Source organism: Mesoplodon bidens (assembly GCF_964165515.1).
Source record: "Mesoplodon bidens genome assembly, chromosome: 9".
In the NCBI taxonomy this organism is placed as follows: domain Eukaryota; kingdom Metazoa; phylum Chordata; class Mammalia; order Artiodactyla; family Ziphiidae; genus Mesoplodon; species Mesoplodon bidens.
The window spans coordinates 38,831,007-38,855,229 of record NC_138166.1 but is presented as its reverse complement, the minus strand read 5'-3'; the positions used below and the strand labels follow the sequence as shown (position 1 = coordinate 38,855,229).

The window sequence follows — 24,223 nt, the reverse complement described above, 5'->3', positions numbered from 1 at the left end:
AAATAAACTCAAAATGGATTAAAGGCCTAAATGTAAGGTGAGACACTATCAAACTCTTAGAGGAAAGCATAGGCAGAACACTCTATGACATCAGTCACAGCAAGATCCTTTTGGACCCACCTCCTACAGAAATGGAGATAAAAACAAAAATAAACAAATGTGACCTAATGAAACTTAAAAGTTTTTGCGCAGCAAAGGAAACCATAAAAAAGATGAAAAGACAACCCTCAGAATGGGAGACAATATTTTCAAATGAAGCAATTGACAAAGGATTAATCTCCAAAATATACAAGTAGCTCATGCAGCTCAATATCAAAAAGAAAACCAAACAACCCAATGCAAAAATGGGCAGAAAACCTAAATAGACATGGGCATATACCCTGAGAAAACCATAGTTCAAAAAGAGTCACATACCACAGTGTTCATTTCAGCTCTATTTATAATAGCCAGGACATGGAAGCAACCTAAGTGTCCATCGACAGATGAATGGATAAAGAAGATGTGGCACATATATACAATGGAATATTACTCAGCCATAAAAAGAAACGAAATTGAGTTATTTGTAGTGAGGTAGATGGACCTAGAGACTGTCATACAGAGTGAAGTAAGTCAGAAAGAGAAAAACAAATACCATATGCTAACACATATATATGGAATCCAAAAAAATAAATATGCTTCTGAAGAACCTAGGGGCAGGACAGGAATAAAGACACAGACGTAGAGAATGGACTTGAGGACACAGGGAGGGGGAAGCGTAAGCTGGGACGAAGTGAGAGAGTAGCATGGACATATATACACTACCAAATGTAAAACAGATAGCTAGTGGGAAGCAGCTGCATGGTACAGGGAGACCAGCTCAGTGCTTTGCTACCACCTAGAGGGGTGGGATAAGCAGGGTGGGAGGGAGACGCAGAGGGAGGGGATATAGGGATATTCATATGCATATAACTGATTCACTTTGTTATACAGCAGAAACTAACACAACACTGTAAAGCAAATATACTCCAATAAAGATGTTAAAAAAAAAAAAAGAGAGAGACTCTATGAAGATCAGCATTTTGGGTAATTTTAGAAATGTTTCTAAGAACCTAGTTTTTTCAATTCAGCCTCTTAAATAGACTTCATACTTTCTTTGTTATATCATTATATTGACCATTGTATATTAACAGCCGTTTTGAAACAATAAGATATCCTTCCCATTGTACCACTAATATTTATTAAAAATTATTGGTTATAAAAAAACACTACTAACCTTTTGATGAAATGGGGGAGAAGTGTTTTAAAAATTTGTATACATATCTAAAAGCTTGGTCCAGAGATAAACACTTAAAAGTGTGTGAAATTGTCCTGAACTCTAAGGAAAGCAAAATAGTTCATAGACCTCCCCCATCTCCCTCCAAATAGAATAATAATTATGAATAGAGACTGACCTCATAGCAACCATTAACTTTCATTGTAAATTGAGGAATTTAACCACCCAGTGTGTGACATCAATTGAATTTATAGTCTCAAAGTAATTTGCCTGAATACACCCAACAATACCACACTTACACTTATAAAAATGTCCTGGCATCTTGGATATAAGGTCTGGAAGAACACGCGATCTTCTTTGCTGGTTCAATCCTGCGCTCATCACTACTGTGTGCACACCCAGTTATTTATGATCCCCTCCCTGGCTTAACTGCAAAAGCACCCCACCATTCTAAGGAGCCAGACACATTTTAGGATTTTCTGGAGAAAACAATGATATAAAATTCCACAATTTTTCTGAATAGCTAGTCTTTTAAAACAGACACAGTACATACCTACTTATATGGTGTTTTAAAAGCATTTCCAAAGGTTTCTTTTTCAAAACACTTCAGGAAACAAATAGAGGGGCATAGTAGGGATAATTTAGTAGTTCCCTAACAGAGAAAAGAGAGTAACTGGACATAAAACAAGCTTTGCTGGGAAAACTTTGCAGAAATGTATATACAGTTCATTGCTAGGGTGGACTAGATATGGTGGGATGATCCTGATTGGTAGGACACAAAATGGGGGAACACAGGCATCACAGGGAAGTAGAGATAGTATATCAGAATGGTTACAAGCCCAGTCTGGAGCCCTGCTGCATGGATTTGAACTCCAGCTCTGTCACTTACTAGCGGTGTGCTGAACAGCTGATTTACCCATCGTGTGCCTGAGTTTACTCATCTGTGTAATAGAGACAATGCTAGTACCAACTTCTTAGGATTGCAGTGAAGAATAAATTGACTCCTGGTTGTGTTTAGAATAAGAGAAGCTTGCAGAAAGAACATCCACATGGGCAACCAAAGGTGTAATTTTCTTGCTCCTCGATTTGGCCCAGGTCTGTCTCCGATTATTTCTTTTTCCCCAGATTTGCTGCACTGTGGCCTTTTTAGAGATTATTTCACATCTGCGTGAAATACTTCATGCGAAAATTCGGGCAGAGGGCTGACCTCACTCAAAGGAGGATTAACTGGTAAATGATTGCCAAGCACTTGGAACACTTGAAGTGTTCCAAAAATGTTGCTTGTTAATTTTCCTCGTCCTGAGAAGGGCCAGCTGATGACAATTCTAGGCTGAAGTATCTCATGTCACATAAATACCTAATCCAAAGTTGTTGTGAAATTTCCAGTTTGCAAGTGGCCAGAGGGCACAGGAAGAAGACATTCACTGAAGAGCAGCACATTCTGCACCTGGCATAAGATTAGCAGCTGCTTAAGGAAAATGTTATTTCCGGCATTTGGTTTTCAGTTTGATTTATTTTTTCACATTTTTCACATCTGACTGGTTAAATGAGCCTCACATAGCAATCTTCCTGTCATATAAGAAGATCATATGGTGAAACACAATATTATCTAAGAAAAATCTGCCAGATTGAGACTATGGAAATAAATTAGATTTTTTGTGTGTTCAGTACGTCCTGCAGATGACAGCACATTCACAATTTTCATTGTATTATAATCCTTTAGAAAAGATACTTAATGGTCCCAAAGGCATCTTCAGCAAAAGTACAAGGTGAAATCTAAAAGGAGGCAGTTTTCATGGAATTGTGAATTGCACAGGAGTACCATCGAGAGATAAATATTCATAAGTCATTAACAAATTCCAGATCAGTTCATGATTATTCATCATGAGAGCACATGTACTTGATTTTATATGAATTATTCATTGGCTTTGTTTATGAACATCTTTAACTGATTAATGGCAAATCTTGATGAATATTCCTGAATTGTTCAAACCGAAGCATAGATCATAATGAATGAAGTCATGCATTGCTTTTCAGGAGTGTGAGATGAATAACTGGTACAGGAAGAAAAACAAGAAATTGCAATGGTTTTGCAAATATGTCTGGTTTGGAAATCTGGGGGCTCAGCTTTAGATTAGTAACACATTGACAATCAACATCCCACCCTTTAGGCTAAGAGTCAAGGCTTCAGCCTCCAAAAAGGTGATGGAAGATGGTGCCAGGAAACATGCCTCAAGCACTTTAGGGTTTCTCTGGTCCATCTTTCTGAAACCAGGCCTTGTAGATCATGCATTTAAATAGCTTCTTCAAATATGGCATTTAATTCTAATTTATCCAATAATATTACTTTTTATTTGTATTATACTATGGTAATTACTGTAAAAATTAACATGAGATTTGTCCTCCTAATAGATTTTTAAGTGTATAATACAATATTATTAACTCTAGGCATGAAAGCGTACAGCAGATCTCGAGAATGTATTCAGCTTGCATTACTGAAACTCCATACCCATTGGTTAGAAGCTTCCCATTTTCTCTTCCCTCCTGTCCCTGGCAACCACCATTCTGCTCCCTACTTCTGTGAGTTTGACTACTTTAGATATCTCATAAAAGTGGAATCATGCTGTATTTATCCTCCTGTGGATAGCTTATTTCATTTAGCATGTCATTAAAGTTCACCCATGTTTTCACATATTGCACAATTTCCTTCTTTTTTTAAGGCTGAATAATATTCCATTGTGTCTTTATACCACATTTTCTTAATCCAGTCATCCACTGATGGATATTTAGATTGGCTTCCATATCTGGCTATTGTGAATAGTGCTGCAATATGGGAGTGCTACTATCTCTTTGAGACCCTAATTTCAATTATTTTAGATAAATACCCAGAAGTGAGATTGCTGGATCATGAGGTAGTTTTATTTTTAATCTTTTGAGGGACCTCCATACTGTTTTCCATAGTGGCTTCACCATTTTGCATTCCAAAAAATGAAAGAAATGCAAACTGGTACAAGGGTTCCAATTTCTTCACATCCTCAACACTTATTGTCTTTTTCCTTTAATATCCATCCTAACAGGTAGGAAGTGATACCTCACTGTAGTTGTGATTTGTATTTACCTAATGATTAATTATGTTGACCATCTTTTCATAAACCTGTTGGCCATTTGTATTTCTTCTTTGGAAACATGTCTATTCAAATCCTTAGTTCATTTTTTAATGCTACTGTTAGTTGTTTCAATCTATTGATTGTTTCTTTTTCTGTGGAGAAGATTTTTAGTTTGATTGGAATACTTAATATTGTTAAAATGTCCATACTACCAAAAGCAACCTATAGATTCAATGAAATCCTTATCAAAATCCCAATGGCATTTTTTATAGATGTAGAAAAAAAATCTAATCTGTATTTGGAAGCACAAAAGACCCAAATAACCCAAAAACCTGGAGAAGGGAGGACAAAGCTGAAGGCATCACACGTCCTTGTTTCAAAATATATTACAAAGCTACAGTAATTAAAACAGTATGGTATTAGCATAAGGAAAGACATTTAGACCAAAAGAACAGAAAACCCAGAAATAAATCCACACATCATATGGTCAACTGATCTTTGATGAGGATGCCAAGAATACACAATGAGGAAAGGCTGGTCTCTTCAATAAATGGTGTTTAGAAAACCAGATATCCCCATGCATAAAAGTGGAATTGGACCCTGATCTTCCACCATAAACAAAAATCAACTTAATATTGATTAGGGGCTTCCCTGGTGGCACAGTGGTTGAGAGCCCACCTGCCGATGCAGGGAATATGGGTTCGTACCCCGGTCCGGGAGGATCCCACATGCTGTGGAGCGGCTGGGCCCGTGAGCCATGGCCGCTGAGCCTGCGCGTCCGGAGGCTGTGCTCCACAACGGGAGAGGCCACAACAGTGAGAGGCCCACGTACCATAAAAAAAAAAAAAAAATTGATTAAAGACTTAAACATAACTCCCCAAACTATAAAGCTTCTAGATGAAAACACAGGCAGAAAAGCTTCATGACATCTTGGCAATGATTTCACAGATAAAACACCAAGGCACAGGCAACAAAAGAAAAAATAGGCAAAAACTGGAACTACACCAATAATATTCTTGACCACGAAAAATAACCTTATTTTTTCATAAGAATTGAAGTTTCTTGATGATAGATTATTTTAAAGCCAGTCAATGAAGTACATTTAAAAATGAAAAAATTAAAAGAGAAAACAGGCTATGTTTTCTTTTTCCTATGTTAAAACTTACTAGAATCCTGGCATATATTTATGTGTATTCATAAATCAATTTTCACATATATTTTTATTTCTGTATTTTCAACCTGACTTCTGGCATACCAAGATATTTGTACTAAAATAACATTTTATGATGGAATTGGAGAATAACATTCTCATATTATTAATTCGAATGACACTAAAATACTAAAGGTAAATTTATTTTGTGGCACAGGCATGAGTCAGAGTTTATTACTAAGTTATTCTTAGAATAGTCTACTGAATCAGAGCAAGTCACAGAATGAAGACAGATCCTTTGGGAAGTCTGGATAAAGGAAAAAACTGGATAATAAAATGAAGTAGGTAGTAAAACCAAGTGAAAACATGAAACAAGGTATCTAGGAGGAACATTTTATTGATGTTAGATATATTACTGTTCTTGATTTTTATATTTTGAGAAGTACAAGGGATAAATCACAAGCCATAAGGAAGAAAGTTTCCCTTGTATCCATGGCTTACTTCTCCTAAAATTTTTGTGGATGCCCTGAACCTGGTAAACTGCTTGACAATTCCAAAAATCTCAGTATATTCTGCTTAAGGCCAATCAAATTGCCACACCACATCTCTTGGTATTAATTTTATTAGGTTAGTGATTCCCAATCAGGTTATACGTTTCAATCATCTGTATGGATTTTTGAACACATATACACTTTGAATGAGAATTTTTGAGGGAGAGATATTATGTATGTTTAGGTTAATATGTTCCACAGATGATTATAATCCCTTATACATAGGTGGTAGACTGTTTTCATTATTGACTTTATTCTACTCCCCACCCAGTGTCCATGTTTTTTGACCTAAAACCAAACAGTACTTTCCCACCCTTACTATGGACTTGGGCATAAAACTTGCTTTGGCCAATGGAATATTAGCAAGTGTTTTAAAAACAGAGACTTGAGAAGTACTTCCAAGCTTTCAATTGTGCCCTTGCATCTCTGTCCTCACTAAGAGAATATGCTCAACCCAGACATTTAAGGGCACATGGAGCAGAGTCAGTTGCACCAGTTTTCCCATAGCCAGCCTACATCAGTTTATAGCTGGCTGATTCCCAGACCTGAGAATAAGTTCAGCCAAAATGAACAGAACTCCCCAGCTAACCCCAGCTAAATCATTGAACTGCAGGCTCATGGTCTAATAAATGCTTATTGTTTTTAGCCATTGAGTTTTCATGTATTTGACAATTCAGCATTAGATTGTCCAAAGAAAGTTGATATACCATTTTAAGCAATAAATTATTTTAGCTTGATTCCAATTTATACCTCCAATTACAATTCTTTGGAAAAGGCCAAAGTAATGTAGGAGAGTTACAGAAAATATAGTTAGGTGATGAGCATATTTAGTGAGAAATATTTTAACTTAGTGATTTTGATCATTTGAACCACCAAATATGATTAACACATGATGCATATGGTAAAAATTTTAATCCCTTATCATTCCATCATAAATGCCACAGAATATCCATTGAGTCTAATAAAATCTGTATCTAAAAAACGGCTAAGGGCTTCCCTGGTGGCGCAGTGGTTTAGAGTCTGCCTGCCGATGCAGGGGACACGGGTTCGTGCCCCAGTCTGGGAAGATCCCACATGCCGCGGAGCGGCTGGGCCCGTGAGTCATGGCCGCTGAGCCTGCGCCTCCGGAGCCTGTGCTCTGCAACGGGAGAAGCCACAACAGTGAGAGGCCCATGTACTGCAAAAAACAAACAAACAAAAAACCAAAAAAAAAACCCCGCTAAAATCTGTATCTAAAAATCAGCTAAATAAACAATGGGGTAATGTATAAAAATTCTAAGAATCATTTTATTCATTGATCTATTATGTTTTAAGAATAATATTTTTGCTATTCTACTGTATAAAAATAAATGTGAATTATGATATACATATACTCTATATGTATACACATATAGAAAATAAAATAAATAGCATAATAATAATGATAAAAAATTACTGTCTAACCTCTTAAAATATAAACAATCTTAATATTAATATTAGAAAGCATATTCTCTATTATATAACATGCTATTTGATTGACCACAATTGTTTTCCAAGTTTTTAGAAACTAATATGTCATGAATCTGTTTGGCTATAATTAAAGATTCCTTTTTTTTTTAATAGCATTTTAACGAGTTTGTGTATATGTTTGTGTGTAGTTTGTATGTATATCTTCTCCACATTTGTGTGTATGTAGAGAAGATATACTATGAATATAGAGATGCATTATACAGAGATGACACATTGCATATGGAGAGAAAATATATCATGTATACATTATTATGTATATAGAAAAGAGAAAGATTCAAAACATAGCCAAATATATTCCATCTAGAGAGTAAAATAAGGAACAGAAATCAGAAAAAAAAAGCTGAGAAGAAAAAGTCAGAGAAGTAAGAAGAAAATCAGAAAAGTATGATGTTCTGTAAATTAGAGAAGTCAGAAAGCTTTTCTATTTATGGACTTAAGTGATCTCAGCTTTTCTCATGACAACGCAAAAGAAAAAGGAAAGGCAAAACAGATGAAAAGAAAGGAAAAGGTATTTTTATAGCTAGCTAGGTCTGAGTGGTATTAAAGATTTTACTAAAATGTCAGTTCCCATTCAATATCTATCTGGTTTCACCTACACTGTTCTAGTAATGTTGGGAGACTCTGGGAACACCATTAAGTGCTAGTAGATGAGAAATTATTGAAGCATCAAGTTGAGACACATGATCTCTTAAGTCAAAGAGAAGGTCATTTTGCCATCAGTGCTAATAGACAGAGAGACCATGTCCTGGACAACATTTTCTGTCCAATATCCTATCAGAATAATCAAGCCATTTTCCTTTTTAGTCAGTTTAACACAGGTTTTTAAAACAGTTTTCAAAATTTTTATTTTAGGACAAGCTGCAAGCTTCATTACGTTTAGACTGAGGCAACTCAAGTATCAGGAGTCTGTTTTACTTGGTGGTATCAGGCTCCAACTGTCTTATTCATTTTGGGATTGTCTCCTCAGGGCTACACATTTTAGCATCAATCACTATTGCAAACTGAAGCAGGAAGGTGAAGAGGCAGCAGAAAAAGGAAAGCGTAAAATGAAGAATATAAACAAATTGTGGCAGGGCAATTACACCCAAGCCAGCAGATTCATGGTCAGAAAACCATTTATCTGGCACATATCTGGCTTATTCAATAGGCAAAGTGTCAAAACAGGTAGATATGTGGAAGAACTACTGTTAACTGTCTCTCAGAGCAAATAATGATGGAATTTAGGAAAACAACACTTGTTTTCACCTATGCATATGCTCCTCAGTAATTCTATCCTACAAAAAATCCCCACCACTCCTCCTTTTATTTCCCTACTTGCCCCAGTATCATAATTCTCTAAGTTTTTTTTTTATTCCCTTTCAAGCACCCTTCTTCATTTTGATTTTTAAAAATATTTCAGGCTTCATAAATAACAGGGTTTCAAATAACTGTATTTACATTTGTGGGCAAACAGAATACATGGTCATGGACTAATGTAAGTCATTTTAATGAAAAACTTGAATTATCACAGTATAAACTTGTCAGGGTTTTTTTTGTTTGTTTTTTGTTTTTGTTTTTGTGGTACGCGGACCTCTCACTGTTGTGGCCTCTCCCGTTGCGGAGCACAGGCTCCAGATGCGCAGACTCAGCGGCCATGGCTCACGGGCCCAGCCGCCCCACAGCATGTGGGATCCTCCCGGACCGGGGCATGAACCCGTGTCCCCTGCTTCGGCAGGCGGACTCTCAACCACTGCGCCACCAGGGAAACCCTAAACTTGTCATGTTTTAATGAAGTCAGTTGATTCATTTCATTTGATGTTTGTAAATTATCTGGGCTGTTACAACTTTGCTCATGTGAAACAGAGATACTCAAAATTTCCCATGTTACCATGAATCTTTTCTTGGATCCACTGGGGTCATACTCAGACATGATCTTCATGGTTTACTTAATGCCTCTTTTAGGACTGTTAGAGATTCTTGCAGTGTATTCTCTTTTGAATCACTGTCTTGCTCATATCCTTTACAAAAAATAGAGCCATATCTGAAACTGAGCTGGAGTCCAGGGTCAAGGTGAGAACTTCAATGTTTATGGGACTCAACAATGCTGGCTTAAATTCTATAGATTTTTAAAGATCTGGATGACAAAAAATTCTACATTTTTTCAAAAGATTTATTATTTATTTTTATTTATTTTTTGGTTGTGTAGGGTCTTAGCTGTGACACAGGGGATCTTCGTTGAGGCATGAGGGATCTCTTTTGTTGCGGCGTGGGCTCTTTGTTGCTGTGCACCGGCTTCTCTCTACTTGTGGTGTGCGGGTTTTCTCTTCTCTAGTTGTGGTGCGCGGATTCTAGAGCGCATTGGCTCTGTAGTTTGCAGCACGTGGGCTCTCTAGCTGAGGCGCGCGAGTTCAGCAGTTGTGGCACGTGGGCTTAGTTCCCTGACCAGTGATTGAACTCACAACCCCTGCATTGTAAGGCAGATACTATACCACTGGACCACCAGGGAAATCCCAAAATTCTACATTTTTTGTAAAGTTATGCTTTATTAAATTTTGCATATGACTGGATAAAGATTCTTCTATCTTGAAAATAGTTTAAGAAAAAAAGAGAAAACATTTTGAAGCAAAATAATGTAACCCATCTTTGAAAAGCACTAAAATGCTCTTACCAAAATAAAAAAAAGCATGAAGTTTGCTGAAGAGAAGGAAAGTTCAATTATAACTTTTATAAATTTTTAAAATAAATATTATGCTTTTTAGAAATTAAAAAATCTCTATTATTTAAAAACATGTGTACTCCCAGTTATATTACTTACAAACCAAGTGGCTTTAGGAAAGTTACCTTGTCCTCTTCTTTATCTCTAAAGTGGGTTCTCAGATCGAGTTGTATAAATGAAAAACTATACATGAAATTCTTCGTACTTGAGCTGAATAAATAACTACAAAGAGAGCTGTTCTGTGCTATTAGGGTCAAAGAAGCACTTATGGTGCATCTATTATCAGTGACATGAAAACAATTTAGGGGGTTAATGAAAACAGTTTATTGGGCCTTTTATCATATGACATAACAATGTTGTCAATATTTTTAATCAATTTTAATTCTCTGTTTTTTGCCATCTATTGAGAGAAAGTGACATTTTAACTAATACCAGAAGGAAGGAGGTGAGTGAGTCCACGCATACTTGAAGAAAAGAGCCGTCTATGAGGGGGAACAATTTAGAGTTAAGACTGTAAACTGGAGCATGCTGGTATATTTCAGGAACAGCAAGAAGGCAATTGTTGCTGGAACAAGTAAAAAAGGAGGAGCTTAGTAGGACATGAAAGAGGCTAGGGAGGCTAGATCATATATGTCTCACTGGCCTCGGTAAGGAAATCACAATACTTTGAGGAAAGTATGTAGCTTTCCTTAAACTTAATGTGAATAATTGATTTATGGCAGCATGAGATGTCAATATACATGTGAAAAAAATTAAAGAAAATATATTAAATCACCACTTCTAAACCATTGCTGAACACTTCTAAGTAAAACTCAATCACGTAATTACTATATTATCCTGTTATAATTTTAAACTATTCTACTACAGACCATATAGAATCTAAGAAGAAATTCATCTAAACTCTTACCAATATAATAAAGACAATTTAAAAATCTTAATTTCAAGACAAATACAGTGAATAAGTTATTTTTAAAATGGGCAATAATTAGCATATAAATTTAATATAAATGATACCATAGGAATATGACTGTCTAGTATCAAAAAGTAAGAATCAAGTCATTATTAGGAAGTTCTTTTCTTCTTTCCACTACGATAGCACCATGGACAGTGACTAGCCAACACCAATAGTTAAGCCCAGTCTGTTGGTTAATATGGAAAATTCATAAACACCACCAAGATTTTTAAAGAAGACTCAACTACATTATAAGGTTTTGAGACAATAATTAAAATCAGACATTTGATTTAGTTCCTAAGCTTCAAGAAAAAGCATAGTATAATGTAAAGAAAATTGAACCAGGAATAAAGACAAGTATTTAAACACAGATCTAAATAAAGTTCTAAATACAGAAAGCCAGGCTATCTTTGGTAAGCCAATTAACATTTCTGGAGTTCACTGTATTCATTGTAAAATGGTGAGATGGAAAGAAAATTCAGGAAATGTTATCTTAGGTCCTCTCTGCTCTAAACTTGAATAATATTACCTAAAAGTTGTCCTATAAACTTGGATGAATGCAACCCTAATTTACATACCCATGCCATTGATATAAACTTTCAATGCTTTCAAATCCACTCAGAAAGAATGTCTAACACAAATAACTGCTTCAATATATTGAATACTGAGCATCAACTATATGGAAGTTAGAGAAGAACCAAACCAAGCTAACTTGGCAGTACAGAAATTTCATATTGCATATAAAAAGATCAGAGGCAGAATGATTGGCTTATTTAGTGGATACATAAAATGATAATGAGTCAGTCTTTCTATGCTTTTTCTCTGCCTACAGGTATGTTGACCAATTCTTTTATGCTGGCTCAACTCATGTTCCCAAAATAAGTGCCAAAATTTCAGGTGTCACAAAAGAATCCATCAGAGAGAAGACTTTTATTTTGCCTCTACTTTTCCTTGCTAGCAGTGAGAATAACAGTCTTTTCCAGAATCCTCCTTGCAGATTTTTCCTCATCTCTATTGAGCCAGAAGTGAACCACATGTTTGAGCCATCAGCATGAAAACTGAATTATAATCATAGGCTTAGCTGAACAAAATTAGCCCCTGGTATGTACATTCTGAAATATATGACCTTCTCTTTAGTATATGGCTGTCCAGTGCCTGAGCAGAATTGGAGTTCTGTTAACAAGAAAAATGAGAAATGGCTATAAAGTCTACACAGGTTCTACCCCATTCTGTATTCTTCTTTCTATGCAAGCTGACATTGACAGACATGTGCAACTGCTTTGCAATGAGGCATCATTTAGGAAACTGACCATCTCTTAATAGGAAGACTCTTCATCCATGGCTTTTCAAACGCTTTTGAGTTTTATCAATTATGAGCATCACTACTGTATGACTTTAGATTAACAAATATGATTAATATCTTATTAGTGCAGTGCTTATAACTCTAGTTCAACTGATAGTTTGTTGACGAGTATTGCAACCACCCTATTTTATACATTTATTCCACCAAATTTATCCCAAAAGCTTATTAATAAACCATGACATTTCCAGTCACTCTCATTTGCAATTGAATGCTAAATTGTACCCAAAAATATTTACTAAATTATCTTTTACCAGGTGTAACGTTATCTTACCTAAAATGAGATTTCTCCTTAAAATTCCATTTTATCATTTCCCTCAATCCTAATACCCCTAAGATTTACATTTTAAGTTTTCTTAATGCTAATAACACTAAATCCTATGATTTAAATATGAAGCGCAATTGACTTAAAATATTAATGCAATTATTCACTTAAAATCTTCTTCAAATCATCATAAGAGAGTACACCTTAGTTTTCTTTGTCAGGAGAGCCATTAGCACCTGAATAGCATAAAGATTTTCAAGTAACATGAAATGTGAAATTTTACTTTCCAAAGCAAAGCCCTAAGCCAATGAGGAGGTATTAAGCATTATTAGCCTTACTTTATCAGTGACACAGGGCAACAGATTTGCCACACTAAAACTGGAGACTGAGAACAAGGTCAACCTGAGTATAATAACCAACTCTATTCTTAATTCTCTTAGTCACAAAAATATGATTAATGCAGCAAATGCAGGCTTGTTACCTGATTATTATCCCTTCTGGGTATGACATAATTCTGTCTGTCTCTTTACAAATATATTCCATGTGTGATGTTGATCCAGTGCTCTGCAAAACACACCAGGAAGGCATTAAAGTCTCTTTGCTCAAGAGAAAAAAATCATTAGATTTATGCAAGCACTGAAAATGGAGATTTATATTATTAAATGCCATAAGCCATTTTAGAAAGGGTTCTGGTTTTTCCAAGTACAACACCATAATTGTCCTATGAGGGAGACAAAGAATGGGAAAAACAGTGATTACTTGATCCTTCAAAGGGCAATGGCTCTTGGATCTAAAAAATGGATTACTATATGTTCATTTTCTGATGATGTATTTTGGGTTTATTTTGTTCATTTTGTATTTCGGGTTATGTTTTCTTGAACATATGTAATATGAAAGGTTGTACTTAGTCCCATAAGTTGGGCTCAGTTCTATCCTTAGTGTCAAAGTCTAAAGTCAATGGGTAATTGCTATGAGAACGCTGCTTCTAACCTCTCCATCACGGAATGCATTTAATATGTTACAGTTTCTGAAAGTGGGGAAAAAGACAAAGACAGAGGTAATGAAAAAATGTGAAGACCCTCTAGATCAGCAGGTATGCATTATCTCTATTTATACTGCTTAATATATAGTGATTGCATTTTTAAAGAAGCTCAACTGCCCTGTGAAAGGTCAACCTGCCACGGGTAGCACATCCTTAGTAGAACCTAGTGCTTCAAGACAAGTGATACACATTGGCAGAATAATACCAAACTGTGGACTATTATCACTTGGAAGCATTTCTCAGAGGGTTAAAGACAGGTTGTCTTGCTTTGTGAAATCTGTACTTATGGATTTAAGTTATGCACCTTGAAAAATCTGCACTTATGGATTAAGAACTGCCTATAAAATTTTTCTATATGGAAACAATGATTTATTAAAATCCTGAAAATAAGTTCCTCAATAAAATGATGAATAACACTTTTAATGAACAAAGCCTTATGATTGCATTATTAGGCAGAAATAAGTTATTCTCAGGAAAAAATTTACAGGAAATTGTAAACATCAAGGTAAAGTAGTATTCTTGTTTTACACAACAGATTAAAGGTCACAGGCCTAGAGGTCCATAGCCATACTAAAAAGGCAATTAAAGTTCAACAAAATCTACCAAAATTTCATAGCGGTTGTCCTTCTGAATTTGATTTAGCAGATCACTGGGTGTACATTGTAAGAATTCAAGTGGATTTGTTGATGTATATACAAGTGGAAAGTCAATATCTAAAAAAAAGGTAAAATTTCAAAATAAAACAATAAATGAATAAATAAACATAATTCTTATGAACATTGAAATAACGCAATTAGGTGGGGTTTGTTTATAAAATGCTTTTTCTCTGTAAAATCAAAGGTTTCTGTAAATCAAATGTTCTGATTTTTAAGCATACTTTTCCCATAAAAAGTTTTAAGTTAAATTTGCTTTTGATTTTTAAAATATTTTCTATTGATTTTTTAAAATATAGAAGTAACAAATAAATCTAAGGAAGAAAACATGAATCACCCATAACCAGTATACGAAAAACTGTCTTTTCTCTGATTATACTGTAGGAAACTAAAAAATGCACTAAGAAAAATGTAACATTATTAACCATAACTGTTTTGTTTTGGCAGAAGACTGCTCTATCCAAACATGTGGGGCTTTTTATAAATTATTTTCTTTGGTAGATGTTGAGGGTTTTGAAAAGATCAACAGTCAATAAACTCAGTTAATTTAATTTACATTTATCAATTCATGTACTTCACTTGTTCATTCATAAGTTGCAAGTGGAGGTTTCTCTCACCAAAGAAGATATGAGAGAACTGACTACCAAAGAAGAAAAGCTGTAAAACATGTGACTCCAAAAGACATTTTGTTAACATTTCAGTTTTCTTTCTTTTTTTTTTTTTGACAGGCAAAATTTTTTTTTTTTATTAGTTTCTGCTTTATAACAAAGTGAATCAGTCATACATATACATCTGTTCCCACATCCCTTCCCTCATGCATCTCCCTCCCTCCCACCCTCCCCATCCCACCCCTCCAGGCGGTCACAAAGCACCGAGCTGATCTCCCTGTGCTCTGCGGCTGCTTCCCACTATCTATCTACCTTACGTTTGGTAGTGTATATATGTCCATGCCTCTCTTTCGCTTTGTCACAGCTTACCCTTCCCCCTCCCCATATCCTCAAGTCCATTCTCAAGTAGGTCTGTGTCTTTATTCCCGTTTTACCCCTAGGTTCTTCATGACATTTTTTTTTTAATTCCATATTATATGTGTTAGCATACGGTATTTGTCCTTCTCTTTCTGACTTTGTTTTCTAAATAATTAAAATGTATATAAAATTGTTATGAGATTTTTAACTGAAATTACTATTCCAAATGAGAAAGACTCACAATAAATGAGAATCAAGTTATTTTAAAATAAATGAAAGTGAAATAATTAAAGAATCGTTTACCCTCTAATATAGATGAGATTTATTTGAACTATTTCAGTTCTACTATACTAAGAAAACATATAGAAAAGTTTTTACACACTTGTTTTCCAGGTCTTCAAATTTTTCAAAAATTATTCTTCATATCTTACTGAGGCAAGATGTAGCTACAACATTTATATAAATCTATGTGTTTTTACATTTATGGCAAAGCCACAGTATAGTTGTCACTTTATGCTTTTATTAAATTGAATAAAACTGTAAATTATTAACTAACAGTAATAACTACTATTCATTGAGGATATTCTATGACAGACTATACCAGGTACTTCACCTACAGTTGAAGTCACAACAAACCAATGATATGGATAATGTAAGAGGAAACTAGAGATCAGAGAGGTAAAGTGATTCACCCAAAGTCATTCCACTGGTCAGAAACAACCAAGTTTGAACCCAAGTCTATTTGATTCCATTTTGTACTCTCAATAGTAATTATGTATCACCTTGCCAGCTAATACTCTTGCCATTTTCATAACAAGCAATGTAATGGATTATAAAAGAAAAAAAGTTATGTTAGAAATCTGTTTAAGGGGCTTTGTTTAAATTTCATTCAAAATAGTTTGTTGGCATAATGTGAAGCCACACTCAAACTACTGATAGAGGTTTTATACGAGAGAACCAGCTATACAGAGCTAACATTTCTATCATTTATTATTTATATATTGCTTTCCTCCAAAAAATAATTTGAGGCATTTCTAAAATTGACAAAATTAAGACATTTGTAATAGTGTTTAACATCCTAACTAATGTGGCAGAGTATGACTGGCTGATCCTGGAATTTCCTAACTCAAAAATGAACAAAATTAATTGATGAGGATATCTGGGTTGTGTGTTTTCCAGAAGCAAAAGGATCCAAATGCACTGGGGAAAAATTCAAAGCTAAAAAATATCTCAAAAAAGGACAGAACATATTCCAACCAGGTGGTGTAAGCCCTGTAATAGAACTCCTGACAAACTGCCAGTTCCCAAACTGAATACATAGTTCTAACTTAGCACTTTTGACCCTAACCCACTCCCACCTTCCCCTACTGGCCCATGCTCAGGCTCTTGGAACACCAAAGAGAACATACAATTTATATCTCTCAAATAAAATGTTAGATATAAACAAGTCTTAGATAATGTAGTAAAGAGAGTTAAGAAGAAGTTAACCATACCATATCAGGAAAACAAAACATTAATAAAATTGTTCGAGTTAGAAATGAGTGAAAGGAGAAAAGAGGCAGAATGACATCTACGCACAACACTCTAAGAAAGTAAACTAAAGACCACAAAGTGATTGAAATAGTCAATTTTGAGATTAAACAAAACCCAGACACACAAAAATAACCCTACTAATGTTATGGTTGTTTCCACAGAAGAATTTAAAGACAGCATACTTTTAATGAAATGCGATATTAAACATGAGATGATTAAAGTGCCAAATTAAATGAATAGGAAGATTTTAGACTTACAGGAACAAAATCATGAACCAAGCCAACAATACCACAAAAGCAATGAGCCTGAGACAAGAAAGTGAATAAAAATGGCTGAAATAAAATGGCACAGAGAAAGGACTTAAAAATTACAGTGAATGCCAAATAGTGAAAAAAGAACTAATTAAGATAACTAGAAAGAATATAGTGGGTAAGGAGGACAAAGATTATCCAGTATCAGGATAATTTGTCTCTCTTTGGTAGACCACCCAACACATGGAACAGAAAAAAAATTATTAAAGACTATGACAGAATAACATTTTCTTCCAATAAAGGAAGAATTAAATAAGTATACTGAAAAGGCATGTGGTGTTAAAAAACCTGATTGGATTATTGAGGAAACTTTACACACTGAGAAGACACACCCTGGTTAAAAGGCTGTTATTTTCAAGATAAGAAAATAATTTTTCAGGTCACTGCACACAAAAGTAAGAGGAAGAGAAGTTGTGGGGAGTGGGAGAGAGAAAATCAGAGTAGTCTAAGACTTCTCATCAGTATCCAATATCATGAGACAATAGACTAAAGACTGAAATATTCCAGGGGAAAAATAACATGATCCAACTTTTTTATCCTCAGTTTAGCTGTCCTTACAGTATAAAATTAATAGGCAGATATTGCTAAACTGAGAATAAGTCAAGGTAAATAGAACATATGATCCCATGCTTAAAAGATAAAATGTGATGAAATTCAATCAATTTAGGAATTAAACTTTAAGAGCCAGAGAACGGCTCACCAGACCCAATTTCTTTCCATTTACCACAGTCAGCCAAAGAAATGTACCAGATTGGGGTCAATAAACTTTCCGAAAAGGGTCACATAGCAAATATTTTAGGCTTGGCAGGCTTTAGGATCTCTGATGCAAGTATTTTACTGTGCTGTTTTAGTTAAAATTAGCCAGAAAGAATATGTAAATAGATGGGTATGGCTGAATCTCAATAAAAATGTATTTACAAAAACAGACAGCATGTTGTATGTGGCCTGTGGGCTGTGATTTATCAAAGCATGGGTTAGATGCTGGCCACTTCCCTACTAGCCTGGGCCTGTAGTGAGGAGAGCTAGAGGAAAAGCCTCAGTAACCCACCAAAGAAGTGCATCATGAATGAGAAATAAACCTAGTTTTAATCTGAGATTTCGGCATTTTTTTTAAGTCAGCATAATCCACTGTGTCCTGCATGATAAAAATGAGAGTGTGAATTGGTGCAAACATTTTGTAAAGTAAACTGAACAGTAAGAGGAACACAGAAATCCCAAAGGTGAAACGAGATACAGAATGATAGGTGTGTACACAGTCGTACTTTTAGTAAGTGTAACTAAGTGTACAATTTTCGTCATCAATGTACATTAATTAAATCTGTAGTAGAGATTATAATCTCTAAATAATTCTAAATGTTTATATTATTATATTCTGTAATTTCCAGCTATAAACTGCAAATCAATACAATTTTTAGCCACCTGGCCATAGGTGTATCACTGTGATAGTTAAATTATAAGGTGATATGCTGAAGAAAACCTGAGTCACTGAAATTTTCATCTGTTCTGTCATTAATAATTTCCTACTACACTGAAATATATATGATGCGGTGTATACAGTAAATGTTCTCTTTTACTAACTAGTTAGGGATATGAGCATTGTAGTATATTTAAATGTGTTTGTTGCGTTCCTACTGATTTTTGTATTTTTTCATTTTAGACTCGTTTCACAGGCTCTGTAGTTAACTCGATTTTTCAATGTTTTTGTGAGATTCTGGTAAATCTACATCCAAATACTTAGGTGAAAAATTTTATTGAAAATACCAGTTTTTCTCACAGTTCCTCATTTAAAGTACACGTACGTATGTTGAGCTGTACTTATTCTCCTCTAGGAGTGTTAATATCATTGCCTACTCTATCTTAATCAGCTTTCTTCTCAAATGCAAGATTACAAATTGTATAATATGTGCTTCACTTTTAATTTGTGTTTTCACTTATACTCATAGGAAACGGAAGTGGAGAATCAATGTGGTAATCCAGTCTGGCTGGTGGAAAACAAATTCCCTCCTTAATTGCTTAATTCTTCATTTACTTTGTTTAGACACAGCTAAATTACACATAAATGAGACAGACAGTCATGACCATGTTAAGGACATGTGGTTTTGTTTGTTTCTTCAGGGTAAATTACTGACATTCAGAACTGGCTGCAACATAAAAACATCAGTGAAGCAATTACTATACAATTAATTTTTTTTTGAAACTCAAGCAGGATACCCTCAGATATTATTGATGGAGGCTGCTAATTCTGATACTCCCTCTGGGAACTCTCACCAAATAAGATGTGTTCAATATGTCTTCAATCTCTACTCGGCAACAGCAGTAAAGGATATATTAATCTAAGACACCTCCATAAACAAATCAATGAACCGGAGGACTCAAGCAAATTTGTATAGACCTTGTTCCAGTAACACATTTCACTGGCTGTACTTTTAAGTATCTCATTAGCTGTCCATTTAGGATAAGACATTATCTTTCCCCCCAGGTGGTTCACCCTATGTGCTCCATGGTGACAGAATGTCATTATCAAGCTTGCAGGGTTGCACAATCCTTTAGCTACACTGCCAAAAAGGTGTTCCTGATAATGCAAGAAGCCATTCAAGTAAAACTTCAGAATTATTGGTTTTCCTGTGCAAGTTTTGAATCTTAATTATCAGTCTCTTTAGGTTTTTAGCATGATGGAAAGATTACCTGATAAAGCACTGGCTTTCTTCTTTTACAGATTGATCACCAAAAATTTTAATAATAAAAATCATCTTAATGTATAAATTTGTTACAAGGAAAAAATAACATGTACTTGAGGTATTTTTCAAAGGATGTTCTCACTTTTTTTTCTTTTTTAACATGAAAATTGATGCTCATGAAAGAAGCAATAGTTATAATTATCAGTCCACCTCCTCACACATGAAAGCTAGTAAAGATGTAAAAATTAAAGATGGCACCCTTATTACAGCATTTCAGTACAAAAGCAGGGATGAGCATCGAAATTAGATGAGAAGGGGCAGGGATCTTTTATTTCAGGTGGAACTGCAGGATGAGAAGGCATTATCGTCATTATACTGGGGAAGTTATTCTTCAAATATGTGTTCTTTGAAGACATATAGGTCTCAGGGATTTGGATAACAATTTCGTTCTTAATGCTGCAGTTACTAGTAAAACAACTCATAAAGCAATGTTGAGTTAAATTCCTTCAGATCATTTTTAAAATAAATTAAATTACCAATAGAATAAGAAAAAAATCACGTGTCACTGAAAAAAAGGAAGACTAGGAAAACCCCCAAAATATATTGTCAATACAGTAATGGTCAGTTCCTGGTCCTATTATGCACATCTGCAAAATATTTTTCTTCACCCTACAGTCTCTCTTTAGAAAATGTGTGATTTGGTCATCTCTCTAGACAGAAAAATCCAAATTTATTTTCAGCTTAGATCTTACTAGACAGTTCTTCCCCAAACTAATAATAGTTGAGCAAATCTGGTATTTTTACCAACATTCTGCCTCAATAAATGGGACTATCATTATCCTATTTACCTAAGTTACAATATTGGGAGAAATCCTAGATTCTTCCCTAATTCAACTTATCCCCTACCATCCAGTTGATCATTTTAACTCCTAAGTATTTGCTGAGACATGAAATAATAAAGTGGCCCTAAAGCAGCGGCTTTAGGTTGCCTGGTTAAAAAGCCAGCCTAATTTTTAGTGTTTCTAAAATCTTGAACAAGTTACTCAAACTTTGTAAAGATTAATTTCCTCTTTTTTTTCAAGTGAAGATAAAAATAGGTCTAACCTTATATGGCTGTCATAGGATGATGTGATATGATTTATGTAATAAATTTGCCACCAAACAGATCAAATAATAAGTACTTAAAGTGTTATCTGTAATCGTCATCAGCAAGAGCAGCAGAAACAGCATCACCATCCTCATCGGCATCAGTATCATCAGCACCTTCATCATTATCATAATCATCATTTTGAATCTATTCCTACCTCTCTATTCACACTTCCTCTGTCTTATTCCAATCTCTAGCTGCTGACCTTTGACTGATATGACACATTCCTATCAGCCTTCCTGTTTTCAAACTTATCACTCTTTAAAAGTAATCTTTTTAATGAAAACTGATGTCTCTCCCCAACTTAAAATATATCAATAGCAAAACCCACCTCTTGAATATACAAGTTTTGATGGTTTGATCATTATGTGTCTCACCTGACTCATCTCACATAATCCATCTATTAAAGAAACTATATTCCAGGTGTTTCAGAAGTGCAAGCACTGCTTAACATAAAATTCCATCCAGCCACAATCTCATCTTCACCTGAAGAAAACCTGCTATCTTTTCCTCTGGGGAGCTCTCCATGTTCCCCCAGTATACATGTGTGCTTCTGTGTTTCCAAAGCACCTCGTTCATACCTCTCTCATTCATGTCACTGTCTTGTAGTTAACTGTCCATCTTCCTAAGTAAACATTGTGCTTCATAGTGGAGAGACTATACATTATGTATATCTCATATCTCTAGTCCTTGCACAGTGCCTTAGGCATAGCTGAAACATACATGGATGGGAAATGAATGCTATTTTTTTCAGCATTCTTTTTGTAAAGACTTCTTGTTATCCTTGATCTTATTGTCTCCAACAAACTACATCAAATTATTACAAAAACCTACAGATGTAACATTCTCAGTGACTTACACATCCAATCCCAATTCCTTCTGAAGCCACTAATATGCATCAGCTCCCAATTTATTTGTTCTCTATTTTCTCCTTGTCTAGTGCACCTCTACATTATTTTGGAGTTGATCTTCCAAAGACAGAGGGGGAAATTCATTTACTTTCTCAAACTAAGACTTACCTATCAGTGTTTTTCTCCTGCTTTCCTCCTATTTGCTTCAATACACATTACTATTTGAATTTCCATTGCATGCACACATGAACACACACACACACACACACACACACACACAAAATCTTCGAGTCTAACTTCCTCCTCTTTTCTGATCTGACCCCCCTCTTAAATCTGTGGCATTCTTCACTGTTTCTTTAGGTTGCAATGCTCTCATTCCACCAACTTTACTGGTCAAAACATTACCAGTAAGACACACGACTCTTAAACTCATGCTGAAAACAAGAACAAAAACTTTTCAATTCCTATTCCAATTATGTAATTGCAATTATGTAATTTCCTTAGGATCCTCGGAGAACTTTGTTATTCTCTTAAGACACCTAGTATGTTCCACTTTTTCTATTAACTTTTCAGCCTAAATGAGCTATCTACTTAAACTAGCTCCACCATAAAAAGAAGGGCAAAAATGTTATTGTACTTTAGGCCAAATAAATTAAACCCTGCATGTTTTTTAATTGTGTATTTTATTGAAAGTCATGGATTAGCAACTTTGCTTATTACTGGAAAGCTGATGTAAATACTTCAGGTATTATCAGTGTATGACTCAGAGTAGTGGAATAATTTCTTGCCTTTTCTCTTGGCATTTTGGGTAACACTGACTTTTTTTTTTCTAATAATACTATAATCTTGTTTTTCTGCTGTTAGTGGCAATTTTCATCATGTCAGTATCAGGATGCAATTGTTCTGTAGTCAAGGTATCATTTTACTACTGATAAATCATGACATAAATTTATCTCTCTCTTCCAAGTAGATTACTGATTTCATTTAAAAGTACACATTAAAGTAGTTGATGAATATCTAATCAAAACAAGGGTTCATGTCTCATGTGAATGAACACAACATGACATTATATATCTAGAATATGATATAACAGTATTGCACATTATTAGCATGTATTATTAGAAAGGTCTGGAGTGGGAGGTTGAAAACCTGAGGCCATTTGTAAAGACAGGTTCATCAAGGTGGAAAGTTTCTTGATTTAGATTGCTGTAAAGAGGAGTCTTAACATACTCCCTGAATCAATTTAAACACACTGGACATACAAGCAGAAAAGCTTATTACTTTTGGTATTAACTTCAATTTATCTAGGATTTCTAATCTTTTGATAGCTGTGAAATTACTTTTTACTTTAAAAAAAAGTACATCCAGGGCTTCCCTGGTGATGCAGTGGTTAAGAATCCCCCTGCCAATGCAGGCGACAGGGGTTTGATCCCTGGTCGGGGAAGATCCCACATGCCGTGGAGCAACTAAGCCCACGTGCCACAACTACTGAGCCTGCGCTCTAGAGCCCGCGAGCCACAACAACTGAAGCCCATGCAGCACAACTACTGAAGCCCATGCACTGAGAGCCCGTGCTCCACAACAAGAGAAGTCACTTCAATGAGAAGCCCGAGCACCACAACGAAGAGTAGCCCCTGCTCACCACAACTAGAGAAAGCCCGCGCACAGCAACAAAGACTCAATGCAGCCAAAAAAAAAAGTACCTCCATTCTTTTAAGTCCTATATGCCAGAAATATCTCTTGTATATTCACGTGAATTTAAATAATTGGCTTTAAGAATTTGGAGCAGGGGGGAGAATAAAATTTTATCTTAAAACAAGGGCTGGGCATCAATATTTCCTAGGCCTAAAAACTACATTTTTGGAGATGTAATCTTGTTAAACATGATTATTCTGTTTCTTAAAAATTATAAATAACCTATTTCTTTCCAAAAAGGATTCTGAGGTTACTTGATTACATTGAAGCCATACCTACAAACATACCTCTGCTTTAGGTATTTTATTTTTTTAAATTTTATTATTTTTTTTTAACATCTTTATTGGAGTATACTTGCTTTACAATGGTGTGTTAGTTTCTGCTTTATAACAAAGTGAATCAGTTATACATATACATATGTCCCCATATCTCTTCCCTCTCGCATTTCCCTCCCTCCCACCCTCCCTATCCCACCCCTTTAGGTGGTCACAAAGCACCGAGCTGATC

General features: G+C 35.1%; 1 protein-coding gene across 6 annotated transcripts in view; it reads right to left on the bottom strand.

The window, feature by feature from the left end:
• The window catches only part of DGKB (diacylglycerol kinase beta), a gene marked incomplete at its 3' end in the record, with an annotated part of 912,102 nt that overhangs the window by 852,929 nt on the left and 34,950 nt on the right, over positions 1-24,223 (bottom strand). For all 6 annotated transcript variants that reach the window (XM_081244282.1, XM_081244283.1, XM_081244280.1 and 3 more), the window contains one exon: positions 13,323-13,405. The remainder of the gene's footprint in view (positions 1-13,322; positions 13,406-24,223) is intronic.